Genomic DNA, 6,295 nt, shown 5'->3' with positions numbered 1-6,295 from the left:
TGGGGGGGGGACCTGGGTGTGCAGGGAGCGGCCCCGGCTGTACCTACCCTGGGACTCTGTCCCGGGGACATCCCGGTGGGTCGGCAGGAGGACTGGGCCTTGAGCACGGTCGCCGCCACCTGATTCAGGACCTGTCACCCGAACTAAAAGTGCAGCGTCTCTTGTCCTCTTGGATGGTGGGGTGATTGAGGGCACGGTGCCCTCCCCAGCCCGCCCCCCACCTCTGGGAACAAGCACCCTCTTCCAGGAGGAACCCCCAAGCCCTCCAGGCATGTGGCGTCGGTGGGGCCGGCCCTGGTCACCTGGCCCCAGGCATACACCAGTCGCGGGTCACAGGTGGGTCAGTGTCCATGGCCACTGGGCTCCTCTGAGGCTAAGTGCGACCGCGGGGCTCAAGGTTTGGGGATACACACGTTTCCCAGGAGGGGGAACCTGTTCGCTCAGTTTTCCTGGGAGAAAAAGGACCACTGGGGTCAGGGCTGCTGACCATGCCACTGGACTGCTCGCTTCTACAAAGTCACTTTTCATGTTATGCACACTGTACCCAAAAAACAAAGTAACATAACGGCCAGGCCTGGGTGTGGACCCCACGGGGACCCGGCTCCACACACTTGGCTGCCCAGCCTCCCCACTTGTGCTCCCTGGGCAGCGGGGCCAGCCTGGTCCCCAGCGGTCCTCCGAGTGTCCCCAGGAAGAGCCATACTGCCCCCTAGTGGCCTCTGCTTGCCAGAGGCACATTCCCAGGTGGTTTGTTCTGGTCCCTCCTTCGCAGATGGAGGGGTTGGGTTGGCAGCATGCACAGAGCAAGCACCAGAGACACTCCGGCCCCGGGCCTGTTCTGGGAGCAGCACCTACTCACCTGTTCTGCGTGCCTCTCTCTTCTGGGTCCTGAGACCTGGTGGGGGACAGCCCAACCCTCCTGGCACTCCAGAGGGGCTGACGGGTGTACCAGTATGACACACACACAGACTGACAGGTGGGTGTGCACCTGGGAGCAGGGGGAGGGCTAGGGGTGGGGGTGGGGGTGGGGGAGGAATTTCAGACCTTACTCACCCAGGGGTCTCTGCAGGCTGGACCTGGGATCTTGACCTCTCTCAATCTCTTTGCACACTCACACACATGTGTGTACACACACCATGCATACACAGAGCTTCATGGGATCCTGTGCCAGCACAGACCAGTTGCGCCTCTTCCAGACATGGCAGTTCCTGGGCGCGTGTCCAGGATGTGATTTCAGCAGTCTGGTGGTGTCTCCCTGCTGCCTGGCCCCACTGCCCCGTGAAGGTCCCTCCGAGGGTCTCCAGGATTTGCTTTGTAAACAGCACTGTCCTTCCGTCCCCATCACAACTTTAGGGACTGGGACTTACCCCAAAGGCAAGGCCTCTGTTAGCACAGACGGCCATGGAGTGTCTATCTCAGCCTTGGAAGGGCCTCCTTCCTCCCTGTGCCCCCCCTCCCAGCCCCCAGGCTGAGCTGGCTTCCCCTGCCCCGCAGAGGTGAGGTCTGGGTCTCAGAGGCCCCCTAAGTAGCCCTCTCTCCTGAGCACTTGGACGCTTTGAAAATAGCAGAGAGAGCAGCAGAGAGGGGCTGTCCTGCTCCTGTTGGTGGGAAGGCCACCAAGCTGATCTGACATGTCCTGGCAAAGCCTGGGGAGGGGGGAGGAGGGCAGCAGCAGTGGTACATATCAGTGGGGAAGTGCTCAGAACCATGAAACTAACCATTGGAAAAAGGGCCAGTGCAAGGTATGACACAGAACCCTCCCCACCCTCCAGAAGCACTGGTGTCCCTGGCCTTCTCTCCCACGTGGAGAATTACCCCGGCTCACGAAGCATGTGGGGGTCAGAGGAGCTTTCCACCCAGCCCTGAAATCACTGGAAGTGGACACTGGTTGCAAACTGGTTATTTTTAAAATTTCCACATAACATTATTCTTAGTGGTGAGACACTAGGGGCTTTGCCTCTAAGGTTGGGAACAAGGCCAGGAGGCTGGCTCTCACACGAGAGTCAATGTGACAAGGCAAGGAAAAGAAGCAGAAGGCATAACAGTTGGAAAGGAAGGCATGAAAGTCTCTACACATGACATGCTTGTGAGTGCAGGAATTCTTAGAAATCAATCCAAAAATACTAGAATTAACCAGTGAACACAGCAAGGCTGCAAGATACAAAGGTCATATGAAAGTAAATAGTGTTTCTATATACTTGCAACAAATATTAGGTAAATACAAATTTAAAGCCACCACTTACAGTAGCACTAGAATCTTAAAGTATCTAAGCATTAATTTAATGAAAAGTTGTATGTTCTTTACACTGAAAACTATAAACACTGCTGAGAGAAATTAAAGAGTATCTAAAGAAATGGGGAGATATACCATGTTCATGGATTAGGAGGCTCATTGCTAGGGTGAAACTTTTTTCAAAGTTAATCTATGGATTCAGTGCCATCCAATCAAAATCTCAAAAGGCTTTTTATTTTGAAGAAATTGAGAAATGGATTCAAAATTCATATGGGAATGTAAGGGACATTCAATAGCCAAAACAATTTTGAGGAAGAGCAAAGTGGCAGGACTCATATACACAGAAAATCAAAGGGAATGAACAGAGTCTGGAAAAAGCCCCACATGTACGTAAACAACTGATTTTCAACAAAGGTATCAACTGTAATTCAGTTGGGGAAAGACAGTCTTTGGATTAAAGAGTGAGTGCAAGAACAGCTGGGTATCCACTGGGTGCCCACACTCACAAACACTTGTTTGAAATGAGCATTGAACCTGGCAACTGAAAAGTCGCTGCCATCTGATTCTTCAAGGATTAGGTCGCTAGCCAGTGCCGTTGATGACTTAACTCACTCTGGAAAGGGTTCAGGGCAGCGATCAGGAATGAGGCATTTTGGGTGAAGTGCTCTGGAAAAGCTGGAAGAACGGGACTTTAAACAGATATTTTCAGATTTTATCAGGGCCCACCTCACTCCACAGTTCAAACCTCCACCCTGCTGCCCCCATCATCCACTAGCCAAAGTCAAGAGGGGAGTCACCCCACTCCCGCCCCAGTCATGTGCACCTTTCAAACAGAACTCAGCCCTGCACAGCCCAACACCCACCTTTGCTGACATGTCTCAGCTTGCTGGTGGCTGCCCCAGCAACAGCCCTGCCAGAGGCTCCACGACCGTGGGGTGGAGCTGCGTGCATTCGAGCATCTACTTCACCCCCCTCCCTGACCTCCTGAACTCCCAGCGCTCACATTCCTGGCCTCCACCTGCAAGGGACACAGCCCTTGGCCTCAGAGGCACCCTGACCCCCAAGTCCCTCTTCCCACGTGATCACCTCACTCCTTGCCAAATCCTCGACCAAATCTTCCAGGCACCAGAGGCGCCAGGACACACTTCGCTGGTGAAAGATGAACGGATATTCAGGACAGAGGCAGCAGGCCCCTCCGGCCCCTCCACCCTGCAGACCCGAGCCTCCAGGGCCACAACCTGTGTCCTGCCCTTGGAGGTGCAGGTGCCTGGCCTGCCCCCCTGCCTCCCACGATGGACAGCTCCGTGGCGCCTTTTGGGACTCTTCCCCAGAAAGTGCTGGTTGGGGTGCCCATGGCACCAACTGTGCATGCTCACATGTATTGGCATTTGCTCTTAGCCTTGCTGCCAGAGGCGAAAGCGGTCACCACGGCCAAGGTCAGGGGGAACATGGTCCGTCCCACTCGCCTTCCGGGCCAGAGGCCACAGGCTCCCCAGGAGACCCCGACCCTGGGACGGCCCAGATGTGCTGGGCAGGTCCAGGGCCTGTGTCCCTCCTCTGCTGAGTGCCTGTCCCGCGCCCCCTCCCCCTGCCTCGTCTCTCCGTCTCTCCCCCTCCTCCACTCTGCATTTGTGCACAGCTCAGTCTGGCCTCATTCGGCAGAGGTCGCCTGTCTCCTGTCCCCTCTCCAGCCCCGTCATTGGGCCTTTTGCAGCAGAGGCCCCTCAGCATCTCGGGCTGGTGAGACAGTCACGTTTCTTCTCCACTCTGTCCTCACGGCCACCCCCAAACCTCGTCCCTTGGGCCCTCCTTTCAGGAATGGACGGTCTTCCTGGGTTAGGCCAGTGTGTCCCTGCAGAGCCAAGGGGCCTGGGCAGGACCCTTCCCTGGAGGAGTCCCACTCCCACGCCTGAAGAGTGGGAGAGAAGCCCTTCAGGAGACTGGACAAGACTGACCCCCAAGGCTGAGCCTCCCTTGAAGTCCTCCTGGGAGGAGACGTGGGGGGACACGGGCAGGCTGGCCCGGGCAGCAGGGGGCAGGCCCTCCCCTGGCAACCTGGGCTCAGGTTGTTGGGTTGTTGGGCTCTACTGGTGGTGGGGAGGGTGAGGGAGGGGAGGGGGCTGGGATAGACTCTGGGAGGGGCCAGGAGGGGGTGAGTGGGGGACAGCCTGGAGCACCCTCTGCAAGGGAGACGGTGCTGCGTGGGCCAGGTTGGGCTGGGGGCTGCTGTTCACCACAACCCCAAACCCGTCTGAGCCCCTTCAGTTCTCGTGGGCTGTGGACCCCGGGCATCCCTGTGACGTTGCTGGAGCATACAGATGGCGAGGCTGTGGTTCTGTGCACTGGCACTTCCTGACCCCTTCAGGCCGTGGGCTCACCCAGGGACTAACTAGCTCTTGTTCCCTCTGCGACCCTTGCAGCAGCCACCTGGAGCTTGCTCAGAGCTGGCACAGAGACGTCCGATGCATAGACTCTTAAAGCCAAGAGAACCTCTTCAGCCAAATGACAGAAGCACAAGATCCACCCCCCACAAGGATGGCTCCCCCTGTCGCATGGTTCTCTGCCTGACGATTCCATTTCCAGTGGCTGCCTCTGGGGGGCCTCCGGGAGCCCGTGCCCTGGTGACCAGGCTGCTCCTGACAGCGCAAGCACACCTGGACGGGGGGAGCCCACCTGACAGTGCGAGCACACCTGGACGGCGGTGGGGAGGGGAGCCCTCCCTCTTTCCTCAGAGTAACAACGCCCTTGGGGCACCGTCGGGCACCACTGCCCAGTCTGACACTGCAGCCCTGGCCCAGTCCTGGGGGTGAGGGGCAGTGGTGAGCACGACCCCTCCACCCCTGGCCAGGCCCAGCTCCCGCGGGAGCCCTGGGCTTTGTGTGGCCAGGGGCTGGAGCAAGGCCTGGGAAGGCAGGCACTGCCTCTGGCTCTGCAAACACCCACAGGTCAGAGAGCGACCACCGGGTGAGGGACCTGGCGGCAGAGCTCTGAGCCTCACAGTGGGCTCACTCGAGGGGCAGCTGCTCTCTGCACACCTGTGCACAGCTGCGTGTGCCATGGGCGCCCCTCCTTCCTGTCCCCAGGTCAGATTGCTGAGCCTCCATGCTGCCGGGCCCCTGGGTGCTGTCTGTCCAGCTCCCTAACCCTCCCCTCTTCCCAGTAACAGCCCCTGTCTGGCCTCCAAGGGCTGCCCTGCCGGTCTGACCCAGGGCCCAGTTCCCAGACCTGCCCAATTGCGTGGCTGACCGCTGCCTCCTATGCTGCGCCCCTTCGTGGCTGCCTTTTGGACAGGGCCGGGGAGGAGCCGCCTTTTGCGATCAGGACCCCAGCCTCCAGGTTCTCCCTCCTCCAGTAGAGGGGGGTGGGGAGTGGGGCTGCCACAGGGGGAGGGGGTGGGTGGCTTCCCACTGCTCCAGCCCGAGCGTCACGGCCTGGGCAGTGCCCCCTTCGGCCACGACCTGGCGCAGGGGCCTCCCTGACCCAGACCGGCCAAGTCCAGGGAGGGTGGTCCTGCCCAGAAGGGGGGTGGGGGGACAGGCACTGGCAAGGAGACGGTGACAGCCCCACACAAGGACAGGCTGTGCCCTCCCTCGGGCCCCTCCAGGTCCTCAGGCAGGCCTCCCCTTCCGCTCTGTCCCGCCAGAGCTACGGCCTGTCCTTTGTCTTCGCGCCCCTCCCCCAACTCGCTCTGCTTCCCTCTGGCAGCTGAGCGGGCGCGGGGACAGAGTCCCGAGGAGTCGGGGGAGTCGGGGGAGCCGACTGCGCGCCCAGGCAGCCGCCAGACCAGAATTGGGTCAGGGTGACCCGCACAAGGGCAGCTGCCTGGGGGGAGGAGGACTCCTTCCAACCCCACTGTCCTGTCCTGCCTGGCTTAGTGACCAATGTCCCTGGCTTGCGTTTTCGGGTTGGCCAGAGACGGAAAGAACTTAAAAAGCGCACGAACTTCTAGCTCAGGAGGGCAGCGGGACAGGCTGCGAAGTCAGGGGTCCAGCACTCGCCCAAGGGGCGGTCACAGCTGGGAGTGGGTTTGTGCCTCCGTGCAGGGTCGGGTCCCGGGAGGCC

Source organism: Sus scrofa, chromosome 13 (genome assembly GCF_000003025.6).
Source record: "Sus scrofa isolate TJ Tabasco breed Duroc chromosome 13, Sscrofa11.1, whole genome shotgun sequence".
Lineage (NCBI taxonomy): Eukaryota > Metazoa > Chordata > Mammalia > Artiodactyla > Suidae > Sus > Sus scrofa.
Note: the sequence above shows the minus strand (reverse complement) of the source record.